Here is a 26,163-nt window from a genome sequence, read left to right on the forward strand (position 1 = left end):
AGGTTCAAATGTGTTTACTGTGTTGAGCTGCTGTTATCAGATTTTAAAATTGTAGAAACATACAAAATATGATACATTGTAATAATTCTACGATTATTCAGCAGTTCTGTAGATTATTATTGAAATTCTGGGAAAAAAGCACAGTTTACATGCTTAAGCAGTTTTCTTGTTAATAATACTGTTAGCTAACTTGTAATGTTAGCTAATAATTTATACATTTCATATTGTATCTTTAAACACATCCAAATGTTAAGTCATAGTGAATGTGGAGAGAAATCCTGCCATATATCATGGTAAACATGTCAGATAACCCTTTAGCTACCAGCTAAGTCACAAAAGCTAGCATTAGCTTTCAACCAATTCCTAGCTAACAGTACTGCTAGCTTGCATTTACTGATAATTTTAAATTTCAATGCGTTCTATTAAACTAAAGTATAAAGAGTTGCAATAGTCCAATGAGAAAAGGGTCCTGTCGTATGGTAAACAAAATATTTCATAACACATTAGCTACTAACAGCTAACTCATGAAAGCTAGCTTACTTTTACAGATAGGTTCAATGAAGGCGTTTCAGATTATATGATGATTTTCAAGGAGGCCCTACAAAACAAATATATAATACACACATAAGTAACCAATACATTTAACAGAGAGAAAGAAAAAAAAAGAAAGAAAGACTTGTATCCTGATGAAATCTTAAAAATTAGTTGAAAGAGTTGACAAAAAACGTGTCTCTTATTGCAGGGAAACCTTGTTGAGCGCTGACTCAACCCAAAGCCAGCACAGTGGCTTTGCCTTCAAAATGAACCTGCTGAATCTAGATTTATAAACCTGGGCACACAAACATGTATAATCCAGTTAGTGCACTGTTTTCATATGATGGTATCATAAAAAACAACTGTACTGGTCCTTTCTAAGATGTGGTCTCACAGAAGGTGATGTGATAAAACAAACAAACCTGAGAGACGGCAGGAAATATGCCGGGTGTCCTCCCTGTCTGGGGCAAGTTTCTACACTCACCAAAATCACAAGCATTGATTCCTGCTCCTCTTTCACAGCCTGTTCTTCCACTGAACAAGCTCAGATCCACCACACCCATCCTAGCTTAGATCATGACTGTCAGAGGATCACGTAAATGTGTGTTTCCCAAAAATCACATCATCAGGAACTTGTTTGGACATTTGGCACGATTTAGACATTCCTAGAAGTTTCCAGTAATCTTAAAAGCAAAGGGAAGTTGTAATGTCAATTTAAAGAACATCAAAGCGATATGTCATTCTCGTAATTGGATTTGTACTTGTCAAACAGGAAACAAGCCTGTTTCCTGTCCCACAAGTATATGGACATGGTGATGACTGGCATATCCATCCTCTTTGGACTGATCTTTCCACAGGAATTCCTTTAGTGCTCACACTTTCACTTTTTATTTTTACCATACAGAAACATCTTCCAGGATGATTGAGGACATCAGTGTTTAACTGTAGAAGGTTATAGGGGACTATCTTAAATCTAAAGTGGACATGCTGCAGTGCTTACTGTAAAACAGTTCGTAAAATAACCCTGATGTCATTATCAAAACAGTAGGGAAGCATTTTTCACACGTACATCTATGAGATATGTGTTACTTTTTTATTAGGTTTGTGTTAAGGAGCTTCTCTTAGGCAGTCTCACACATTCCTAACTTATCTCAAATGTATCCAAACTTGTGTGAAAGACAACATGCCTATGCTTCAAGAAAAATAGTTTTTGAAGTAAGATGATACTGTAATGCCATGTTTTCTTCTTTTATACATTTTTTAGATATGTTTTAGGTTGATGAAAAATGAATAGACACTGCGTTCTTGTGACATTTTCTAGCTGTGTGTTCCCCGTGTTCAGACAGAGTTAGGGAAAAGAGCGTTAAGTTGTGTGGCACCCTCTGTTTGGAATAAACTCCAGGAGGATTGGAAATTGACAGATCTTATTTCACTTGAAGCCTTTGGCTCTATCTTAAAAGAAAGACAGCGCGAGACCACTGAACAGTGCTGGTGTTTTTAAAATTGTTGTCTGTGATCTCCATTTGCACCTTTTAAATAAATATTGATTGTTTTTTGTCTGCAATCTGCTCTATACCATGTACCTCTTTCAACCTTGTGAAAGAGGTCATGATCTCAATGGGCATTATCTGGTTAAATAAAGGTGAAAATTTAAAAAATAAATAAAGACATGTAGGGACCATGCAGTACGAGACAAGACAGGAGTTATATAAGAACCAGGCCTATAAAAGTGGTCAACTTAACATTACTCAAATTAACGAGACAAAGTATTAGGTATGAACTTAAGTCCAAGAACTTATTGTATGATGAGAACTATTGTCATTAAAGTTTCCTCGGTCAGAATTATGCCCCCCACTTACATGAGACGGATCAAAAATGTTCTTTTAAAAAGTTGCTAAAACAGGCTGCACGGTGGTGCACTGCGGCCTCACAACAAGAAGGTTCCTGGTTCGAATCCCCGGTCAGGCAGGTACCTTTCTGTGTGGAGTTTGCATGTTCTCCCCATGCATGTGTGGGTTCTCTCAGGGTCCTCTGAATGGTTGTCTGTCTCCCCATGTTTGCCCTGTGATAGGTTGGCGACCTGTTCAGGGTGTACCCTGCCTTCCGCCCTGTCAGCTTGGAAAGGCTCCAGGCCCCCGCGACCATGAACGGGATAAGCGGTCATGATGATGGATGGATGGAAGTTTCTAAAACAAATACATGATGAGTTTCTCACAGATGTTCTGTAATCACTGTTTTGAAACCTTTTGCTTCATTATTTTTTTGTGTCACTTGTTTGAGACAATTTTTTGTTTTTGTTTTCAATTTTCTCAGATGCTTCATTTATTTTGCATTTTTGTTTTTTATTTTTATAGTTTGATGCTGTCGCATCTTTGTTTTATGGATACAATGTGATTTTAAATGATTGTTTTTCTTATTTTTGTTTTGTTGTGTGGACCCCAGGAAGACTAGCAACCACACTGGAAGCTAATAAAGAATAGGAATAAGACCTTCCACTGTGAGACAAAAAGGGAATTTATATAGCGGAGGGCCAAACCAAGTTTAACTGAAGGGGTAAACAAAATGGACACCATGTCAAACTAAATTCAAAGCAATACTTAAACTAAACCCCCCCTTGACATCAGAGGACATGGTCTGCTCCAACAAGCTGGCTTCAGCAGAAGAGTCCTGTTTGGCCTTAGCCACACCTTTTGCTCAAACCAGGAAGTGCCATCCCCCACAGTCAGGTAATTCAAAAACAAACAATGATAGTTATAACAGAAATATGTATATTATCTTACAAGATGAAAATGTGCGTGTTTAATTTAGATAATGTGATTAATTGCAAGAAAAAGAGGTGAGGGTGTGGCTGGGGGGATTTTACCCATGAGGCTCCAGCCATCACAATGTACCTCTGTATGTTGTGTAAATTATTGCTGTTGGGTTACCATATTCACTGCAGATCTTGCATCTACTTTTGAACAACGTTCCTTCTGTTTGACTATCATGACAGCTGTGGCCCTCATAACACATGTAAATGATAGCTGTGGACTTTATGTGTGTCAAAACATTTCCTCTTCCAGCAGCTTCTCACAAATGACTGTTAATAATCAGAATATAAAAGGCCTTAAAGTCAAACTTTCTACTACAGGAAGTTTTTGATCAGATAAAGTGCATTACAGCCTAACTTTAACTCAGCCTGATGACATGAACTTCTCATTTTGATGAGTTTTCATAGTGTCAGGGCACAAAGAGGAGGAAATCCTCCCATCAGCCCTGCAGCCTGCGTGACTCTCTCTCTCTCTCTCTCTCTCTCTCTCTCTCTCTCTCTCTCTCTCTCTCTCTCTCTCTCTCTCTCTCTCTCTCCTGTTCCAGATGTGGCCAAGCATGACTGGAGGGGAATCTCAGAGCGGAGGAAGTGATGCAGTCTACACATGAGGTAAACAACAAAATGAAGTACACACACTCATGCCAGCACATGTTTTCTGGGGCATTGTACTGTAGGATAAACACGGCAACCCCATTGGCAGGCGTAGCTGACTCATTTGTATGGTGACACATACTGTGGCGAGTGTGGTCAGCGTGTTTACAGCACAACAGACTCTACGATGAGAAACAAGGGATGAAAAAAGGATGAAACCACTTGTTGATTAAAAGAATTCTCTTTGAAGTCGCTCTCATGATTTGGGCGGATGGAGATCTTTAAAGTTAAGACAAACAAGACAGAAACGTTTCCCACTGTGGCCTCAGCAGTTGACCAGAAACAGATGTGAAGCGAGAGGAAACCGTTGTCAGTGTGGCAGTGATCTCAAAGTAAATATTAATAAGCGTTTATAGTAGAGTGATCTTACAGTTTTTATCATCAACAATAAGGTTTGTTAGTTTTATAAATAGATACAAATAGAGTAGTCTCAGTTTCACTGCAATAAAAATGAAGGCCTTAAACATCCGCTGAAGTGAGACACTGCCACCTGCTGTGCACAGGTGTTTTGAGTTTTACTTTGAACACAGTGCATCTGGTCCTTGTGCAGATGCTATGCTGCACCTCTGTGCTATCTTTATGATACTGTATAAAAGACCTCAGAAGAAGTTGTACTGATACTTATTTTACCTATCAGGATGATGGCATTAATCAAATGTGAAGCTGTGACAAGCTGGATTTTGTTTTTAAAAACACACTTTTAGAAACAATCACTGGATCAATCCAATTCCTTATCAATTCTCTTAACGATTTCTGATTATTTTTTAGGGGCCTCTTAAAAGTAGTAGTAGTAGTTCTACAGTCTTCCGCACCAAAAGGAACCATTTTATTTTTTCCAAAATTATGTCTGCACAAGACTGAACATGAACATATTCAACTTGAACTTACTGAACAATGGGTTGACCTCATTCTCGGCCGCGTGAGTCCGGACGTGGCCCCTCAAGCCTGGAGGAAAATACTTTGAATTTGTATGTTTCCTCGTGGTTGAAGGAGTTCTGCATCTCAGAGTGTGTGACGCAATGCAACGTACCGCGACGTGACGTCGTGCTGGGAAATACATTTTTAAGAAGAATCGATAACATTTGAGGTGTACAATTTTGATGGAATTGATCAATTGGAACCGGTTCTAAGTCGGATCCGGTTTTCAATTCCAAACCCTAGTGGCAACCTTCGGTCTTAAAATATGAGGCCCATGCAGAAGTGTGAAAAACTACAGTTTCTCGAGCGTCCACTAGAGGCTGGCTGCAGAAACACTGTTAACCACATACACACCAATTCAAAGAAGACAATCTTTTCAGCAGAAATAAACATGTTTACAGCCTGGTTCAAAAAACAGTTTAGGTCTGAATAGCTAATTTCTCAATCAGCACACACTGAACGAGGGTGAATTTTTTTTATAACTTGGTTTTTTTTAAGACATTAAACTGACTAGTTTTGCCCAAATAAGGACATGGCTGACTTGATTGACAGGTGGTGCCCTGTAGCTGTAAGCCAAAAGGCTAAAGGCCCACCTCTTTACCTCACACTAGCTCAGACAAAATTTGGTTGTGTTCAGCAATTCCAATTTGGCTTAGAAACAGTGCTTCAGGAACTGATGGGTGACGTCACAGATACTACGTACAATTTTCATACAGTTTGGGTTTATGACCAATACTGCAGTCAGTCAGTAGCGGGACCTCTAAATGCTTTGCCTACACAGTTGTGCCTTCCATCTTTCATTACAGTTTATGATCTATTCAGAATAATCTGCTATTTTTTTGTTCAAAGTTTCATAATCTTGCTTTTTAGTGAATAACAGATTAAGTATTTATTAGCTTTTGAGCTGTGCTTGCTTGAAACATTATCGCCAACCCGCAGTGTAAATAAGCATAATAAACCCTAAACAAGACATGGAGACCTAAGTTTTAAGGTTTCAAAAATGTTTTTATTCTTGTTCCTCCTTTAACTCTTCACGTCTGTTCTGACCAATCTGAATCAGAAGTTATAATTACTAGTCCTCCTCATAAATCTGCTGAGCTCAGGGGAAATCCTGACTGTAGTAAGCTTACACAACCAGACACAGCAGTCACACTCACCACATCACTGTAGCTGGCACACACAGCACGTCAGCGCAGGGAGAGGTTGAGTCCAACACTGATGCTGCTCCTGCTGTGTGATGATGTCATGTTAAACAGAGACACTCCTCATGACTCACGCACACACAGCTCCATAGTGAAACGACATGAAACAGACATGTTTGTTTGTTGATATAGCAACACTCAGCTATGAATACATCCTCAGCAAGTTGCCAAGCTGGCTTTTTGCAAGCTCCAGAGATAGAGGTAAGGTCACACTGCAGGCGGACATTTATACTCCTTCAGAGGCCGGCCATTTAAAGCCTTTTAAATTTAGTTTTGACTTTGCCGTAACAGCACTTAACCCTGACTTTGAGAGGGTCAGAAGGTAGAGAGGAGTATAATGGACATTTTTTCCTCACAGTTACTGACTGAAAACATCAGCAGAAGAGTTGAGAAGCTGTGATGATTTACAGCTCGTTCAATCATGGACTGTACAGAAAGATGGATGGCATGTTTCCTCCTCTTTTTGTTGTACAAAAGTGAAGCCAAAATACCTCCCAGCTCTGACATCGTGATGTTTTGCACTCTAAGTCTGTGCGGTCAAGATCAGCCATTGGAGCTGCATTGCTGACGTCCTGCCCCTTTCTCAAAGCACAGATTTAACTTACTAATAAAACCGCAAAGATCAGGGAAGTCGGCACAGTCCACTCCATAATAGCTACTGGTGTCGGGTTAAAGTAGACACCGACGGCTATGGAGAAGCTTATGACTCATGTTAATGTTTGCTTCCATCAACTCTACTCTGCTAATCCTGCACACACAGCGCCCGCAGGAGCTTCATCTGTCAACAGAGATTGTGTTTTACTCTCTATTGGAGCATCAAATGATGAATAGAAACTAAACTTCTCTGACATAAATCAGCGTGATGAGAGCTAACTGTAATGACAGACAGCAAGCTCGGGAAAAATCTGACAATTTTTAAATAATAATAATAATAATAATAATAATAATACTTTATTTATATAGCACTTTTCAATACAGGTAACAAAGTGCTCCACAGTGGGCAATAAAAACAAGAAGAAGTGCAAAGCAAAATGGAGCAATAAAAAATAAAAGGAAATAAAAACTAAAACGCATGCAGGCTTTTAAAACAGACCCTTAAAAACAGAGTTAAAATTAAATAAAATCACACAATAAAAGCTTTTCTGTAAAAATGTGTCTTGAGTAACGATATAAAACAAGGGACTGATTCTGCAAGTCTGATCTCCTCTGGCAGGCTGTTCCAGAGTGTAGGAGCCCTGACTAAAAACACTCTGCCCCCTTTAGTTTTCAGTTGGGTCCTTGGAGCAGCTAGCAGAGTACAGTCAGAGGATCTCAGACTGTGTCCCAGTTTGTAGGGGGATAAAAGCTCAGAGAGGGGCAAGTCCATGTTGCGCTTTAAAAGTCAGTAAAATAATCTTAAAATCAATCCTAAAATGAACATGCAGCCAGTGTAGATGAGCTAAAATGAGGGTGATGTGGGCACATTTTTTTTTTAATGTTGTACTCTGACCCATGTCTCAGTTAGGCGGACAGCCAGCAGGGGGAGCTCTTAATATTTCGGCTTCTCTTTAGGGGAGCTATCATGCCATCCATATTTATTCAGGTTGGAGGCTTAGAGTACAGAAGGGTACAGAGGATAGAGGCGGTAACTGAGGAGAGTGGGGAGTGGCATGATGCAGTTCAGGGCTGCAGGTTGGACTCAGGCTGCCCACTATATCTTCTGTACATGGGGCACACAATTTAACCATGAAGCCAAACCAAACCAGCGCCCCCAACCGTGCGTCTACTTGCACAGACTGTGGGTCTAACAGTGTCAATTGATGATGGCAGCACAATGTTCAGAGCTGATATGGGACTTCCATGGCTATTCTTAGTGGGTTCAAAGGTCATGTGGGCAAATTCCAATCGCCACTTGAGCCAACTCTGCCTGTGACTGAAGTGATTTTAAATTTAAGCTTCCTGACCTTAATATGAGCCAGAGGGTCACATTTTGAGAGCTTGTTTTATTAGACTGAGAGCTTGTTGCAACCAGGGGTGCATCTCGCTCGGCTTTAGGTGAAGCTTTCAGCAGAGTGTCTGCCCACTGGTGGCTGGCTGCAGTATAGGTCAAAAAATCCGTCTCCCCCATTCATTTGAATGGGGGAGCAGTCAAACTTTAAAAAATAAATACATGTCGTACGAATGTTTCTCACATCCGTATGCTGTGGTGATATGTAGTTATTATTTAACTGTTTTGTGTTCAAGGCCTCTTTTTTCTGAAAAGTTTGTTTTTTGTTCGTTATTAGAGTTTAAAAAACAAGGTTTTACTTCCGGGTTTCCTTTGATTCACAGCCGCCGTAGAGGGAAACTTCAGAGGACACACACATAGACTGTATAAAATATGGACGTAGTATCCGTGACGTCACCCATCTGGTCCTGAGAGCTGTTTTGAAACAAATCGACGGCAGCAGCCATATTGGAAATGCGGAACTCAACTAGGCAGAGTGTGACGTAGTGTGATCCTCTTAGCCAATGGCTGTGTGTTCCCAACCGGGAGTCACGTCAGTCATGTCCTTATTTGGGCTCGTAATCTTAATATCTTCTGAACCGTCACGTTAGAAAAAAATCCACCCCCCATACAGTGTGTGCCATTAGAGAGATTAGCTTTGTAGGGCCAAGCCGTTTTTTGAACCAGGCTGTAAACATGTTTATTAATGCTGCAAAGATCGTCTTTTTCCCATTCATGTCTATGTGGTTTCCGGTGTTTCTGCAGCCAGCCTCAAGCGGATTTTCGATGTATTGCAGTTTACAGCACTTCCGCATTGGCCTCATCGTTTGAGACCGGAGTTTGCCACTTGGACACACAGCGTCTTGTGACGCTACACTGTAGGGCGCAGCTCGTTACAGTGGCTTCACAGGCTCTGGCTGCACAACGGCTGTGCCCAGGAGCAGGATTTTTTGGCTTCAGAACTGTACAACGGGAAGAGGCGGAGCAACGCTGTCCATTATTTACAGTCTCTGGTTGCAACAGGTTAAAGGGAAATCTGACCTGAGAATGAAGGTGTCCTGTTTGCTGATTCGTAACTTAAAGGTGACATATCATGCAAAATTGACTTTTTAATGGTTCTTTACCTGAAATATGTTTCCCTGGCATGTCTACAAACCCCCCGAGAATGAAAAAAATCCATTCTGCCCCTGTTTTGATTTCTACACCTTTCTGTAAATGTGTGTGAAACGAGCCGTTTCAGACTTCCGTGTTTTTGTTACGTAACAACAATATCCGGTCTGTCACGGAGTCAGAGCTCGGAGCTTGTTCAGCCCATAGACTGTATAAAATAATACTGAATCCCTCCCCCGTTTTTCATTACCTGCACAAATGTGTGCTAACAAGGAGCTTAGGAGGGAGGCATGCTAGTTGTAGGCTGTCTTAATAAACACAAAGGTCGGTTTTACTCCCCACGTCTGCAGATTTGAAGATCTAGTGGATGATTTTTATTTGTCATGGATAAGTGCTAGCGCTAATTAGCATAGCCACATAGCTATATGTTCATAGCTGTAGCTGTAGCTGTAGCTGTGTACCAAGACACACGTCGACATACTGACAAATGAAACAACAAGAAACAGTAAATCTGTGACCAATCCTTCATAAAAGGTCCTGCTGCCTTTCTGGCAGAGGTCGGTTTTACTCCCCACGTCTGCAGATTTGAAGACCTAGTGGATGATTTTTATTTATCATGGATAAGTGCTAGCGCTAGTTAGCACAGCCACATAGCTACATGTTCGTAGCTGTGTACCAAGACACACGTCTACATACTGATAAATAAAACAACAAGAAACACTAAATCTATGACCAATCGTTCAGAAAGGTCCTGCTACAGGCGCCTCTCCGTCAGGATCAGATTCAGAGGGTTGAAGTAACGCGATCTCTGAGCAGCCGTGTATATTCAGCCAACATGTAAACATTAGATCAACGTGCTGGAGAGCCGAGGCACATCCACTTCCGGAGGGGGCGTGGTCAGAGGGAAAACAAAGTGTTCTGATGAGGAATGAAAAGAGGACTTTTCAGGCATGCCAAAATCTGATTTCAAAGTGTTTTTTTGAGCATAAACTTTAAAGACATGTTTTGGGGACCTCTTAGACCAATATATATTGATGAAAAAAGCGTGATATGTCCCCTTTAATAATGTAATTTCTGTTTGTGATAATTTAGTATTTAATTTATGAAATACTTTTTTAATGCTGCGGTTTGTAAAGGTTTGCCTTGTACACAAGGTATTGTTTCTAAATGTAAACAGGCCTGGTAAAGTAGAGGAAAAAAGTAATGAAATAATACAAATATGTGTGCTGAAATGCATCCTAAGACACTCACAGGGATGTTTGTATTGATTATGCTATACGTTAATTGATGTAATTAACACAATTAAATTGTGAGAAGTAAAAATAAAAGCACCAGAAAACTGCTGCAAACAAAATTACATGTCTTTAATTCAACACAACTTCATTTTAAGAAATTCTTAGCATTGTAGCCTTCATGAGGGATGGATGTATTGCACAACTCTTGCTTTTTTTAATCTCCAATATGCAAGTATAGGTACAAATTTTTAAGTACTATAATACAAATACAATAATCCAACTAAAACATTGGCATTAGAAAAGATAAAACCATAAGGTTGCTGTATTTTTCTGCATTGGTTTGATCTAGATGTACCAAAAAATCAGACAAGAAAGACTGGATTCATGGTTATTTATTTCTTATGTGCCTCTATGCAGAGGTTAGTATTAACCTCGACAGTACAGGTTAATCATTCATACATTTAATTCTCTGACTCATTGACTCTAAAAGACATCTTTGTTAATGTGTCTGTCAGCCTTTAGACGTGTGCACGGTAACAGGTCTGACACTTTTTTTTCCTGGTGCCGTTATCGTCTCGTGTTCCCCGTCTGCTCTCTACGTAATGAAGCATGAGAGCGCCAGGCAGCATGTATTAAACGATGACATGCTATAATTACATTTCATTTAATTATAGCATGTCAGTGGTAGACCCATCAGAGTCAGGAGATTGACTATGATGTGTGTGTCATGTGGCAGGGGGATATTCTGTCTCTTTGGTTGAAACTGAACAGGGGTGATGTTTTGGTGATGTTGTGGCGTGAAACACAAACAACAACTTCCTGTTGGTCACAGAGCTATAAAGTTGAAACCACACATCAGAGTCAACACCAGACATGTTCATCTAATGAAAAAACATACTGTGAATAGTTGTGTGAAACTACTTTTCAGTACTAAACTATGGCTGGATATGAGAACTTTAAGCTCCTGTGAGGATCTATCCGGGTTGTCAATTTTGGCACCTCCTCTGGACAAAGCAGGATCTTTTTCTCTTTGCTAAATTTATCCGTCTTGTGTGTTAGTGGGATTTTTTTGAGACCCAAAAAAAACTCATCTCTCTTTATTTCATATACCTGAAATACAACTCATGATGAGTTTTTGCCATGAAAGTTTGAAAAAAACTGTTTTGGGACAGTGCTTAAAACCTCCTCTATAACACCTACCCTGCATCAGGGCTGACCAGCATATAAAACAGCTGTTGTGTAAGTAATAAATCTTCTCTCTGATGGTCTCTTTTGCTTTTGTGGGTCACAAAGAGACATCAGTATTAATTTCAGTCTGTCTAATACCTGCTAAAAACTTCTCACATAAGCTTTAAAATACACTCTTAATATTTTATCCGAAATTCCAACAAGAATACCTGCAGAGCTTGGTGCTGCAATTTGTTTTATGTCGTTGTCAAATATTTTGTTCCCATAGCATCATATTATTAAATTGAAGTCTGAGCCAACTTCGGGCTGCATGTCTTAATCCTTGTGAAGACATTCTGAGATAAATTGATTAATTAAAGGGTTCATTTCGATTAACAAAAATGTCAGTTGTGATTCTGTGTTTGCTGGGACAATAAGACTCTGCAAGTTACGGACTTCAGAGCAGTGAAGGGGGGGGATTATTTATAATAATCCTTCCCAATTTAAAACAGCCACACAACACTATTAAGTATGAACACAACCAGTCAAAAGTTTGGAAACACCTTCTAATTCAAGGGTTTTTATTTATTTTAATTATCTGAAAAATGGTAGATTAATACCAAAGACATCAAAACTATGAAAGGACATATATGGAATTATTTAATTAAGAAAAAAAGTGTTAAGCAAAGCAGAATATTTTTTATATTCTAGATTCTGTAAAGTAGCCCCCTTTTTCCTTCATGACAGCTTTGCACACTCTTGGTATTCTCTCAGTCCACTTCATGAAGTGGTCTCCTGGAATGGTTTCTAATTAACATGAGCCTTGTCAAGGGTTCATTTGTAGAATGACTTGCCTTCTTAATGTGTTTGAGACCATCAGTTATGTTGTTCAGAGGTAGGGTCAGTACACAATGGATAGCCCTATTTGACAACTGTTGTAATTCCTATTATGGCAAAACCATATAATTTCATAGTTTTGTATTAATCTACAATGTTGAAAATAATTAAAATAAATTGAATGAGAAGGTGTGTTCAAACTTTTGACTGGTAGTATATGTTAAGTTATACAAGTAGAAACAGGGAGAGAGAGAAAGAGCAGATTAAATATGATAGGCCGCACAAAAAAAACATTGAACTGAATTACATGATAAAAAGACTGAAAGCTGTTGAAATGTTTATAAAATGTTTTTTTTGGTTGTTGTTTTGTTTTTAACTCTATGAAGAACTTTGAATTGCTCTGTGTGAATGGTGCTTTAGAAATAAACTTGCCATGCCTATTCACTTTGTTTTAATGAATGCTTTTGAAAAATACCAGCACCAAGAGTCCTGCGGAATTCAAGAAAAAGCACACAAATGTGACTTTTAACATTTTTATTGATTATGTTTTTCAAATGCCAGAATATTTACAGTAGTATGAAACTTACTATATGTGGCGACAGAGACAGATGCAGCAGGCAAAGATTTAACAACTTTTTTTTCCAGTTCATTTAATACAAACAGAAAATGTAAATGAACTTTCCTATAATGATAAATAATAATCAGGGTTTTGTCTCCTGATGATATGAATGACTTGTCCATGCGGGTTAGGGCCACATTAGGGAAACAGAAAAGGGGATTTTGAACACAGAGTTGTACATATATGAGGATAAAGTCATTGTTTTGGTCTGAGGTTAGCTTGTATGTTATTTTGAAGGATAGTATCTGAGGAGCAATCAGCCGCCTGGGTCAAAATGAGGAACATGGAGCGTGTGACGTTATTCTTCAGTATTTGTTTCACAAATGAAGAACTTACTCAATAATGTCAAGAGAGAAACAAGTCATCATATTTCTCAGATTATTTTTTACAGAGCTTTATTCTCGATGTCCTCACAGGCCTTGTTGGTGGATGAGGGTTTATATTTCAAAAAAGGGAAAATCTCATATTTTTGACAACTCTGCAAAAGGTGGATACTCATCCTCTTAACTACTGAAGCAATGAACTCAGTAACCTATTAACTTATCATCTCTTCCTGGAGGAAACATGCAAGACAAGATAACTGAAGCAGGAACTTCAAAACAGCGCTTCTGAGTAACGGTGAAAAAGAAGAAACTGAATTCATAACAATGACGACAAGAAAAAAACAGTGAGATAGCAGTGAGCTGCAGATTTTTTAAAGTCTTGTGATAAGAGATTTCTGTTAACTTGGTTTCCCTGTATGATGGTGTAGATTTCATTTCAATGCTGCCATCTTGTGGTGATTTGTAGACCCGGCATGTGTGGAGCAGAAGACTTGTTGATATTCCCTCCACATTGTAACCGATTTCAAATGGTGCTAGACATGATGGAAACTCTGAACACCAAAAGAAAACGGTCAGCCTTGATGAGAGGGGGTCAGACGGGCTCAGGATTGGACTCATCCAGCACCTGCTCACTGAGGTGAAAGCTGTGCAGAGGAATGAACCAGAGAAAGAATGAACACGTCGTTTTCCATCATCAATGAACGCCTCATCGAATTTTAATTTGTCATAAATCTGGGACAGTTTGTAAAAAACGTGCATGCTAACACTTCCTTCAAGCTGTAATCCTTAGCGCTGAGAGAATGAGGTCGTCGCTGTCATCACTCTTGAAGTCTGTTCCTGCTCAAGGACACCGATTTCAAATGGTGCTAGATGGGATTTTATTCTCTAAGACACCATCTGAAACCAGTTCCCTGGGGAGGATGCCTTCAGAAGAAGAAAAAACATGCTGCATCTTCTTCTGCTGTTAGAAAGAAAAACATTAGTTATGTCACTTTTCCCCCCGGGGACGCTGCTTGACTCAACGCTGCTGTATGAGATTATGAAAATAACATTGATCAACATGTTGAGTTTCTCTAATGCTGTCAATAAGAGAGGCTGATTCTATTAGCTGGGACAAGTTTGTCAGTGTGAAGGGATATAATGAAATCAGGACTAACATAATTTCTCATTAGACAGATGGTTTTCTCAGAGTCTTGCCAAAACGCCAAATTAAGTCACTGCTTTTTCTTTAATGATGGACGGGATTTAGAGGAAATAGATCCTTCATCTGTCTGATCTCTTTAAATCAACAAAGACATGTACGAGACAGTTTAGTGGAAACACGTCATTTAAGACTAATTAAACAGGAATTAAAACCTGGGGTTGAAATGGGACAAAAACGTCAAATTAGATAACCATTAATGACACTTTTGGTCATTTTGTAGAAACCAGACCCAGCACCTGTTTTATCACAATCACAGTGAGGTGAACGTAAAGCACAGGCTGTTTTATACTGGATTATTTAAACTAATATGTAATTCAAACACGGGTGGCAGCCACCAGAGACATGAATATACATTGTAAAGTCAATATTTTACGGCATTTTTCTCTTTCTGCTGCTTTAGGTCATCTTTATTTTCTCATTTTAAACCACCCTGTTTATGATTTCAGTTCATTGTGCCATATAGGATATATGGGTCGGAGGAGAGTCTTTACCCCAAGTGGAGGAGTTTAAGTATCTTGGGGCCTTGTTCACGAGTGAGGGAAAGAGGGAGTGAGAGATTGACAGACGGATGGGGTCTGCAGTGATGTAGACGATGTACCGGTCTGTCATGGTGAAGCAAGAGCTGAGCCAGAAGACAAAGCTCTCAGTTGTCCGGTCAATCTACGTTTCAACCCTCATCTATGGTCACAAGCTGTGGGTAGTGACTGAAAGAACAAGATTGCGAATACAAGTGGCCGAAATGAGCTTTCACTGCAGGGTGTCTGCGCTCAGCCTTAGAGATCAGCTGACCTGGGAACACCTCAGTATCCTCCCAGAAGAGCAGGTGGAAGTGAGGGGAGATCCATCTTCCTCCACGACCCGCGACCCGGATAAGCGGAGGAAAATGGATGGATGGATGTGTCATATAGACTAAAGATAAATCACATGGTCATCGTTTTTCTCTTCTTTGTGTACGACTAAAAGCCAGAGGTGTGGGTGGATAAGACTGAGGTTGTCTGTTTTTGTACTATGTATTCAATATGTATAACTTTTATTTTTTCTTTGCTATATTTGTGTCCATGTACCCTCTCAAATATGATACGCTTCACCTCAAGGGGCCATCCTCTTCAATAACTCCAAGTTTTGATATAAGCAGAGTGCTGGATTCATTAACTTGTTTCAAAAGCAAACTTCTTCCCCGAAGGAAACTCTGGCTCCGTCCCAATCTCCACCCTGAAGCCCTCAGACTAAACCCTCACAGACTCTGATGACATCACATGTTGTCTTAGATAATAAAAAAAGCCTGCCTACAGAGGGCGATGCATTTGTGTGACTTACATTACACAGATTAGGTATTTTAGAAAATCACAGATTGCAAATATCTGACCATAGGACATAAACAACTCCACAAATGTGCCAATAATGAGCACAGAGGAGATTAACCAGCCTATATTTTTGTCCATTACACGTAAACATATCCTGTTTATGCTTGTTTTGTTTACATTTAGTTTTCTTTATCAAATAATGCACTCATTCACTGGATGATTTGAGAGTGGGACTGCATTAAGCACTCTGAACACTTACAGGACTGAGCCTTAGTCATCATGGTTTATCTCATTCGATTGGTTTTCAGTCTGTTTTTCTGACTTCAGTCAATTTTGGTTCAGCAAAAATGGGATTTTCAAGAAGAGATACTTCCAGGTGTTTGAGGGTCTGCAAAGATTAATGCTGCACTCTTAGCATTTAAATTAAACAACTGTTCAAATAGAAAGTAAATAATAAGGCCTTCAATTTCCTTCCCCTATGACCTAATTAGAAAAGCAGCAGCACCATCTAGTGGACTCAAAGAGTAACTGTTTTTAGGGTTTAAGTACCAAAGACTTCTCACAATATTACCCCTGAGAAGATTGTTACTTGGCGTCCACGTATCAAGTCATGTAAAATAATCCCATATTCAACTAGGGTGTTAATATTTTCTTTACTTTCTGACCTGTTGTAGATTCTGAAGAGGCAGAAAAAGAATGACGAAGAGGAAGATGCTGACTATTTCCTGAAACGAAGCCAATAAGACAACCCTGAGTCATGTTCAGCCTCTCTAAGAATGACACAGCATCTCGATTTTCACCAAAGTGCATCAGGTGACCAAAAGAAACGGTACACAGCAGACTGGCACAAGAGATGAACTCAACAAGCACTGTCTATGATTCATACTATGGGAAAAAAATAGACCTCTGCAGCTCCCTGTGGACTTCTTTGAAATCCACCATAGGATACTGTGTCGTCTCCTGGTTCTGCTTCCGGGCCTCCAGTCCTGCTTCTGGTCCAAGAGGGGCTGCACAGGATGGAAAACCAGATCCTGAAACAGGTAAAGACTCATTAGTATGAACCCCTGTGGTCCAGTGAAAGTCTTTAGAGAGCTCATTTGAGATTTGAAATGACTATTATTATGACTACGATTCTTTTGAAATGACAGAGAGACAATGAAAGTGGAAGAGTCCCCGGCTTCTATTTGTAGTTCTGGCATTAAAAGGCTGGCTTTATCTCCCTTGTATGGCAGAGGCTGTTTGTCCAGTTGATGAGAAAGGTGACGTAGCACCTAATCCAAAACCTTCATGTGTCTTTCGGGGACAATTTCCCTGTGTGTCACTGCCTAATCCTCTCACTGCTAGTTGAATGTCCGGCCTTCCAAAACAAGAGCTGTTGTGTTGGTTAGTTAGACCGTCGCCACTGATAATTCAATTTGAGCATCTATCACCGCTTTGAAGACGTAACCTTTAACTCTTAAATTAAATAAGAATATTCTCCGTTTGGATAAACACTCCCAGGAAAACCATGTCAGCTTTGAGAGTAAATCAAATAGCGAAGTAAAAAGGCTTCAGGTTGCTTCTGTCGTCCTCACTCCTCCCATGTATCATCTGTGAACACTCTGTTTCTTTTATTCTTTTACTACAAGCCCTGTTCCTCCTTTTTTTTTGTGTACAGAGGTTGATTTCTGCATCAAAGCTTTATTTCTGCCAAGTCACCTGTTTAAAATGACAGCGAATTTCATCTCTGATTTAAAACTGTAACTAAAACATATTTATGAACCTGAATGCATCTCCAGTTACAAACTCCAGGAACAGATGCACCAAATAAAGTTTAAGTGTTAACGAGTACAAGAGTCTTCCATCAGAGTCAAAAAGAAACAACTGTTTCTAATCACAGAAACACGTCTGTTTGGTTAAAACATGCACATGAGAAAATGCAATGTGCATCAGGCAGCACAGAGGTTTTGTAAGAGGGGAAATTTAAGACATGATCATTAACTTATTTTATATTTTCTAATACAGTCATTTGCACGGCTATTTTATTTATAAAACACTTTTCCTTACAGGTTTATTCAATGTCCTTTACACTGAGGATGAAAACATAGAAAACAATAACAGTGAAATAACATATAGAAACCAAATCAATAAAGCATACTTAAGACATGCCACACAGCAATCAAAGGAAAATAAAAACTTTGAAACAGAAGTCATCATACCTAAACACACTCAGAGTGCCTGTTAATTCACTTTGTAAAGGAATTAAGTTTTGAGTTTAATCTTTTAAGTGTAGGCGTTTGGATGTTTTGTTCCAGAGCGACTAAACGCCCCTTCACCGGACTTTGATCTGACTCTGGGCACGGTTAAAGACTTTCACCTGATGACCTTTGGGGCCAGATCAGGTGACAAATAGTGTTCATGACCCGTGTGAACACTTGTCGAGTTGTAAAAACAACAACAAACGTGTCACAGTTTCTTATCTCTAGGACTCATCAGCAACTGAAAAGACGATAAACACTGAAAAGAGACATTGACCATATTACACGTTAGAGGAACAACTATGATGACATGTAAGCCATAGTAAGACAACAGCTAATACTACCACTCAGTCACTTCCAAATATTTACGTTAGCTAGAAGGTGGTTGAATGCTAACACTACAATTTCAAAGTGTTACATTATACAATTGAAAAAGCTAAACTGTAGATACATTTAATGTAAGCTAGGAAGTTTACATGCTAGCACTACAGTTTGATACTAAGAAAGTTTGACTTGATAACACGAGGAAGGTGTGAACTCAGGCTAACATTAGTGTTAGCTTGAAATAATTTGAATACAAACACTATAGTTTGATAGTAATAATTAAATTAGGCATAAAACTAACGTTAGCTAGGAAGTAGTTGAATGCTAACGTTAGCTTTTGTCTGATTTATAGGCCATTAATTCTGTTCTTTTACTTTGAAATATGGTCCAGTTTCCCCCAGGTTTCCTCTATCTATTGTCTTTTCAGTACAGATTGATCAAAGGCAGTATTTTAGACCAATTATAATTTCTTTTTGTACAACTTTGGCATCAATTTGGAACAATGAATTATGACAAAAGCAGCATCAAGGGGAAATGTAAATCATGATTCAATGTTTTCAATCATGTTAAGATAAAAGAGTGTTAATAAAATTGCAAAATCTGCAGGTACAGGGTCAGAATTTGGTGTGAGAAGTGTTTTGCTCTTCGTTTTGACATACAATTAGTATTGGGCCCTATTTCATCATGAAGGAAAGCATTCGTACGCCGGGGAAAGAAGCAGGACGTAATTCCGAAACACATCTGTGGTCATCCAACAACAATTTGGCACTAATTCATGTCTTCAGAAAGTTGCTAGGCTGACAGTAAACAGTGACGATGCACAATTGTAAGTCTTTGCCGGGAGTCTTTTATTGTTGGCTGCTAGCAACACTGGACAACCTGAAAAGTGGTCTTGTATTGCCATCAGGCAATATGATGGGTTCTGAGATTGGTTTTATGATGGATACAGACAGAAACTGATTTTTGTGACTCTACTGAACAACTGAACAGGAGATGGGTATATTTATATTTATAAGCTGATTCTTCTTCTTTTTTTTCTCTAGCCTACCATGATAACGGTTAAAAACGTATTCTCCCGCTATCCTTGATCTACAAGAACCTCTTGCTCATCTTTGACCTAAATCCCCTGACCGACATGACATGTAAACATTAGTATTTAAGTCTTTTAATTCGTGAACATAACTTCCTTACATCAGAAAATCCCCAAAACCAACATGCTAACGGCTCCTACAGTTTCACTAATGTAGGTTAAGTTAAAGGAGCACAACATGTCTGTGTGCATCTGTGTGTAACAGTGGAGGGGGCGGGGTTGTGTGCATGCGGGCACGTGCAAATGGGGAAGGTGGTTAATCCTCTTACAGATTAGAGGTCCTAATTTATCAGGAGTGAGAGGGGCAAACTCATCGAGGTAATGTGTTTTTAAACCACCTCTCAGAATGTGTTCAATTGGAAAAAAAATACAGAGTATATATTACTTTGAATAATGTTAATATTTGAGTTTTATTTCATTCATGAATGCGTTAAGTGGATGTATATGACAGCAGTAAGTTTGCATATCTGAGCTGTGATAACTTGCCCACAGTTAAACGAACGATTCTTGTTATATAAGAGTTATTCTTTAAAAAAAAAGTGGCATCATAAAGGAAACCCAGAACTTGACTGAACTAATTAAAGCCAAAGGTAACACAGACTTCACTTCCTGCTTCTTTAGGACAGAGAGTACTCCGAGAACTATTATGCTGAGATTATGTAATAGCTTACATATCTTCTTCTACATTGCATCATCTTTCCTTCAGAGCAACAGATTGCCAAATGTTTGGAAATCTGAGATGGGATGGTAGAGGCCTGAAACTTTGGAAAACATAGTGGTGAGGCTGCAGAGGGGAAGAGAGCTGGTTAACACTTTGTCACCCTCTTCTGGCTTCTGCTCTGTCTGTGGGGGTATGTGAGATGTCTCGCTGATGTAAGGAGCAGCTTTACGAGTTGAATAACAGAAGATAAATGAGGACTTTCAATGCAGATCAGGTCTCCAAGAAAACAAACTCCTTTTTCTCCATCGATTAGCAGTCAACACTGAAGCTTTCTAAAGATTTCACCTTCCTGTTCTTTAACTCCTAAACACTGAAGTGCATCCCTCCTCCTGCACAGAGAGAATAAATGTGATAAAGTACAAGAGCAGGTAGATGTACCTCCAGGGTCTCAGCACAGCTGCATACAATAATTTCCTCCCCTGTTTTGCAGCCTGCCAGGTGTCTGTCTGCTAATGACACCTGTGAATGAACGCTGCCTCACACTTGTCTATTAATACATCATCATCTAGCGACGGACCAGCAGTGCTCCGGGTTTAATTTTAGCACCGTCATCTCTTGGCTCTATGCCTGCTGGTATAATCTGGGGTCTGTTGTAAGAGTCAGTGGGTCGCTCATCATTTTCACTGAACTCTCCTGTCTGTAGGCTACAGGTGATCCCCCTCCCTCCCTCCTCATCCTCCACCCTAAACACATCCATCAGTAGAGTCACACTTCCTCCCCTCCCTCCAAAGAGCTTGTTTGCTGCCTGCGTTTCGGCCCTGACAGCATCTGCTGGATTGTATTTACCCCCGCTGAAAAAAGCAGGGATCCTTTTTTTTGGCACGGAATAACAACATTCTTCTGAAAAGTCTCTAAATAAAATGAGGTTTAACTCATTTAGCCCACTTGTTCTGGCCTCTTGTGTTTGTTTGACTTGAGAGGCAGCGCCCCTCCCTGAAAGAACAGCAAAATAACTATTGAGGTCACGTTTCCTTGTCTGTGAAAGTGGGTCACTTGTTCTAGAGTTCGGCCCCAGAAGAGATGGTAAACATTACGAATGCACAGGTCATGATACGGCCTGTAAATAAAAATATTCTGAAGAGTACATTTATGTTTTCCATAATAATCCATATTTGCACATAGGATGTCCTCTTTCATGGCTCGCTCTCAGCTGTACTTCCACTCATGACCTTTACCTGTTTGTTTCAAAACTACCATAGTGACTTTCCCTCTGGAGTCAAGTTTCTATTCAGTACACATAATTAAAGCTCTAAAGCTCCCCTCCCCTCCTCTGTCTCTCTCTCTTTCTCTCTCTCTGCCAGTGGTTTAACAACTCGTGAGGTCGACCGCTGATTCACCCACTGACTGAACAAATTCACCGTGCGAGAACTGTGTTTCATTTTCATCGTCATTTGCCGTACTTTTGGTAGGTAAGCGACTGTGACTTGGGGTCTTTAGAGGTGTCATCCACCTCAGTGACATCACATCAGGCGTGTCAGGGTCCTATTGTGCTCTGGCAGGTGTGCATTACAGGCTCTAGTAAAGGGAGACAAACACGCTGTTTGGTTGTCACAGAGCAGCAACAGTTGTGAGGAGTTCAAAACTTCAACTGAGTGAGACAGCTCGATGATATTTGTGATTTACTTTTATAACAAGATCATGTTCCTTTATTTCAGTAGTAAAAAAATGTTAAAGAGCCCTCTGATTTAGTGAAAATTAAGGGGGAAATGTGGAATATCTGGTTGTAAACATCCTCTTACAAAACATAATATAGAGCAAGTATTTTCTGACTCGACAGCACCCTCTATGGTGGGACACAGCGTTTGTTTTCATCATATCAAGTGCGCACTAAAAAGCCAGATTACTATTAAAGACCTTCTGGGATCTCTGTGACGCAGCAAATGTTGTCTGACATCTCTATAATAAAACAAGCTGCGTCACTTTCTGCTCCTCACTTTAACTTGAAGTTTTTCTTACCTGTGAGATGACACAGGAAATAGAACATTCTGTGCTTCATTCTCTGGTTTGTAAAGTGTCTGTATCCTTCATGTGTTTATAAGAGAGTTGCATGTTTCTGAGGGCATGGAGTGAAAAACACGAGGTGTTAAATGATCGTGCCAATATGAACTGCGTAATATCGTCCTCTCCCACAACAGGATTACGCACTGTCCATCTCTTGCGCAGCATCCTATTCCGAGCTCTGCCTTCACACGCCATGCCCGCCGACTCCACGCTTTGTTTACATCTTTATATTCTCAGCAAATTCACACACGAGACAAGTTTTAAACCGAGAACAACTCACGCTGCCAAGCCGTCACAGCATGTTCCTCCATCGCAGCGGAAATTCCCACTGGACTTCATGTGGCTTGACGGTCCCTCGCGCTGACGCAGTTTAATTTACCTGTTGTCATGTCGGTGATGAAACACTCACGATTTGGAAAAAAAGTTAAATGTGTTTTTATCAATTAGTCCCTCACACCCTCTTCACATACAAATACATGACTTTTATTTCCTTTCTTTTATCATTCTTTCCACTTTTTTTCGACCGTGCCGCTCTTTCTGTCACCTTTTCACTCCGCACTCGAGTGCTTATGAATTACATAGTGGTATTCTCTACGCTACATACGCACTATTATGTCCTATAATAACATAAATAACTTACGTGTTTATCCCGAGCATGTTCCTCCTCACACGCTGAAGAAGTCTCATCCATTCCCCCGGCCGGTTCCGCTCAGACCCGGTCCTCCCATCAGTCCAGCACCAGCAGATTCTCGTCTCAGCCTTGTTGTCGTTGTATTCAATCTCAGAGAGCGCACATTCATCCAAGTGTATCCCCGTAATGATTTTCCATAGCGCAACACGGTAAGCCCGCCCCTGACACTCCCCCGGCTGCTGATTGGCTGAACGGCTGGAGAGTCTTTCCTCATCGCCAGAATCACATGTGGCTGACGCATGTTTACAAACATCGGTGAGATCACATGGTTTTACCGTAAACTACCTCATTTTGACGCAGCAACCAGATGTCGTGACGAGATCTCTTTCTCTTTTTTTTCTAGCCTTTTAAATTGTATTAGAATACGACACAAACAAGGCTGTTTTCTAGAGAAAAGAAAGATAAAAAATAAAACATGTCGATACATTTTACACCACAACACAGAGATACAGTTTGTTAATTCTCTACAGGACTTTGAGTCTAAATCTAGGGGATTAAAAAGATGTTTTTAAAAAGGAAAAACAACCTCAAGAATCAAGATTCAAGAAAGCTTTATTGCCAAGTGAGCTCACACACACACACACACACAAGGAATTTGACGTAAATAAGTACTTTTAAAGACATGAAATAAGTTAAATTAGCCTGAGCCAGAGTGCACATGTAGTAGATTAATATAAAAATAAAATATATTATGGAATAAATTACAATATTGCACATGGTTATGAGGTATTGCACCAGAAATCAAAGTATTGCACATGTATGTGATATATCACAGGAGTCTTTAGTGGTTTACAGTGTGATTGTTCATGAGGGATATGGCCTGAGGGAAGAACCTGTAAATATATCTATATTTTATTTATTCTCTTTCTGTTCAGCAGTGAAATACTGGATAATTATACCCTTGTCATATTTGTGCATCCTTATATGTGATGAATTTCATCAGAAAAAAACACTTTTTCTTATAATGAAAAAAAAAAATGCTGTTTCATTTTAAATGGGTCACAGGCCAACAGGCTGTATGGCTTTATTTAGTGCAAACTCATTGCTGGAGCTTGTTAAAAATAGGGCATCATGATTTCATACACTGTGAACTTTTATTGCCCTTTGCATCTGTCACATTCATACTCATCAAATATAGAAGATGCAGTGATTTATTGTGGTTTGTAATCCATAAATCATGCAGCAGTTTGTGAGGTGACATGACAAAAAAATCTGTGTCTGATTCGCAATGGTGTTTTGGATCCAATAGATGGCAGTGTTACTCAGAAATGGCTCAGCAGAGAAAGAGAAGTGACTTTATTATTTTAAACGTATCTATTCATTTAGGCTTTTATATAGGGTTTAACAATTGTATAACTTATATGTTTTATATTGATTTTAATTTTGTTTAATTTCATTAATTCTAACTATCTACTTTTTATTATTAATTTACTCAATTGTATTTATATTTTTAGCCTTTATTTTATCTTCAACTCTTATCCTTACCCTTTTTATTGATTTATTTTTACTATTTATATTCTTAATGTCAACACAATGCTTTAACTTTTTTACTGACATATTTTATTGTTGCTGGTGTGGAGTAGTCTCTATTCTAAAATAAATTTTTGTTTTTTTAATGTCTTGCCATTATTTTATTTCTGCTTCTTTCTTTTTTCAATTACTGTAAAGCACTTTGAATTACACTTGATTTGTATGAAAGGTGCTACATAAATAAAGCTTGATTGATTGATTGATTGAGTTTTGATATATTTGGAGTTACTTTTTCTCCAAAAGATGGGGTATAATGTGTTGGGATCGAGGTACCAAAATAATCTTTTGTATATATATATATATATATGTAGGCTTTTTGTGCTACATGGACTGAAAATATAGGCCTACTGTGGCTTTAAATAGGCAAGGCCTGTTGTTGCCATAATGGCTCTGAACTGGACAATAAACAGCTGCTTTGTGTGACGCAGGAAATCTAAGAAGATGCCATATTTTCTTGAATTACTCAATTTGCCCCAGACATCAATAAAAGTTGCAATTTATGTTGGCATGAAATATGGGAAACTCAAAATATGTTAGGGTCGGTATTCATTTTTATTATTTTAGGAGGAATTTGTTTATTTTTTGTATTTAGTTGTTTATTTAGTTTAGAAGAAGAGAAGAAAGAAAGGTACTTTATTGATCCCCAGGGGGGAAATTCAGTTTTACAAACAATAAGTAGTAGTTCTTTGATTTTTCTAAACTTTTCTTTTCATAATTAATTAAAGTTAGATTTTGGTAATTTGTTTAGTATATTTAGATGTTATTTGGAAGGTAGCTGGCAGAAGTTCAGCATGCACCTTGGTTGGCCTATGTTTTTTTTACCAGCGCAAGAGAGGCAGCATGAGTCATGATTTGTCTTTGTTCTTTTTGTTTGCAGCAAGCAATGCCATAAAAAAAAAAAAAAAAAAACAGAAACGCTAGACCTTTGCATGGACATTGGATTTTTTTTTCATTTTGCCAGTGTACAATACATCCCCACGGTGCATCAGTGACCCCCTTTGATTATGTTTCGCTAAAGTTTGACATTTTGATTATTAAATTTAGTTTTTAAGAAAAATAGTCTCATATCTTTCCTTTGTTTCACTTAATGGCCATATTCATTGTAACTGGCAATAATGGCCAAGAAAAGCAACAAATCATGTAATTTCGCCCTCACTGATAATTAGAGAGTGATTTACGGTAACTGGTGTGACTCATAGCGCCACTTTACTGAGATTTACGGTAATCGTCGCGTCACTATTCGTCATCGCCATTTTGGCGGGAAACCCCGGCCTGAGCAACGCCCTAAAAACAAGGAGAGCAGCTCAGTTCTCTTTGCAGCTAAAGTGCTCCTCCCAGGGTTCACAAACTCTCACAGCGTTTAAAGTAAGTACACGTGTTCACACTGGTGGTGTGCCTTCATGTTGTGGGCCTGACAAGTTCAAATCCACTGCCACGATAAGTAATAAGGCTGATGGGATGGGGTTTAAAAGAGGTTGAAGTCTAATTTCAAAGCTCAAAATAACCCATTTGGAGGTAGTCCTGTGTTAAACATATCCTGTGGGTTTATCATATGTTAGACTTTGTGGCCAAAAACTCAACTCATTTTCATTTCTAAAGTCTCTTTCATACATTCAAGCATGCAGCTCAAAGTGCTTCACAGAAGAAGAGGGAGACAGAAAACAATATAACTAGGTAAAATTGGAAAGGA

General features: G+C 39.1%; 2 long non-coding RNA genes across 8 annotated transcripts in view; one reads left to right on the top strand and one right to left on the bottom strand.

Moving 5' to 3' along the window:
• The first annotated feature begins 2,980 nt into the window (after positions 1–2,980).
• Positions 2,981–26,163, top strand: part of LOC117810354 — a 160,550-nt gene continuing 137,367 nt past the window's right edge. For 2 of the 7 annotated variants that reach the window (XR_004630760.1, XR_004630761.1), the window contains exons 1-3: positions 3,126–3,260; positions 3,889–3,952; positions 16,554–16,919. This is a non-coding gene — a long non-coding RNA (uncharacterized LOC117810354). Of the gene's footprint in view, positions 3,261–3,888; positions 3,953–16,553; positions 17,708–21,552; positions 22,129–26,163 lie in introns of those variants that run through there. The other 5 variants (XR_004630758.1, XR_004630756.1, XR_004630759.1 and 2 more) reach the window with 5 other exon arrangements.
• Positions 14,022–23,150, bottom strand: LOC117810371. The gene is made up of 3 exons (XR_004630762.1): positions 22,893–23,150; positions 16,784–16,910; positions 14,022–14,332 (listed from the first exon to the last, which is right to left on the bottom strand). It is a non-coding gene; the product is annotated as an uncharacterized LOC117810371 (long non-coding RNA).

Source organism: Notolabrus celidotus, chromosome 1 (genome assembly GCF_009762535.1).
Source record: "Notolabrus celidotus isolate fNotCel1 chromosome 1, fNotCel1.pri, whole genome shotgun sequence".
Taxonomy (NCBI): Eukaryota; Metazoa; Chordata; class Actinopteri; order Labriformes; family Labridae; genus Notolabrus; species Notolabrus celidotus.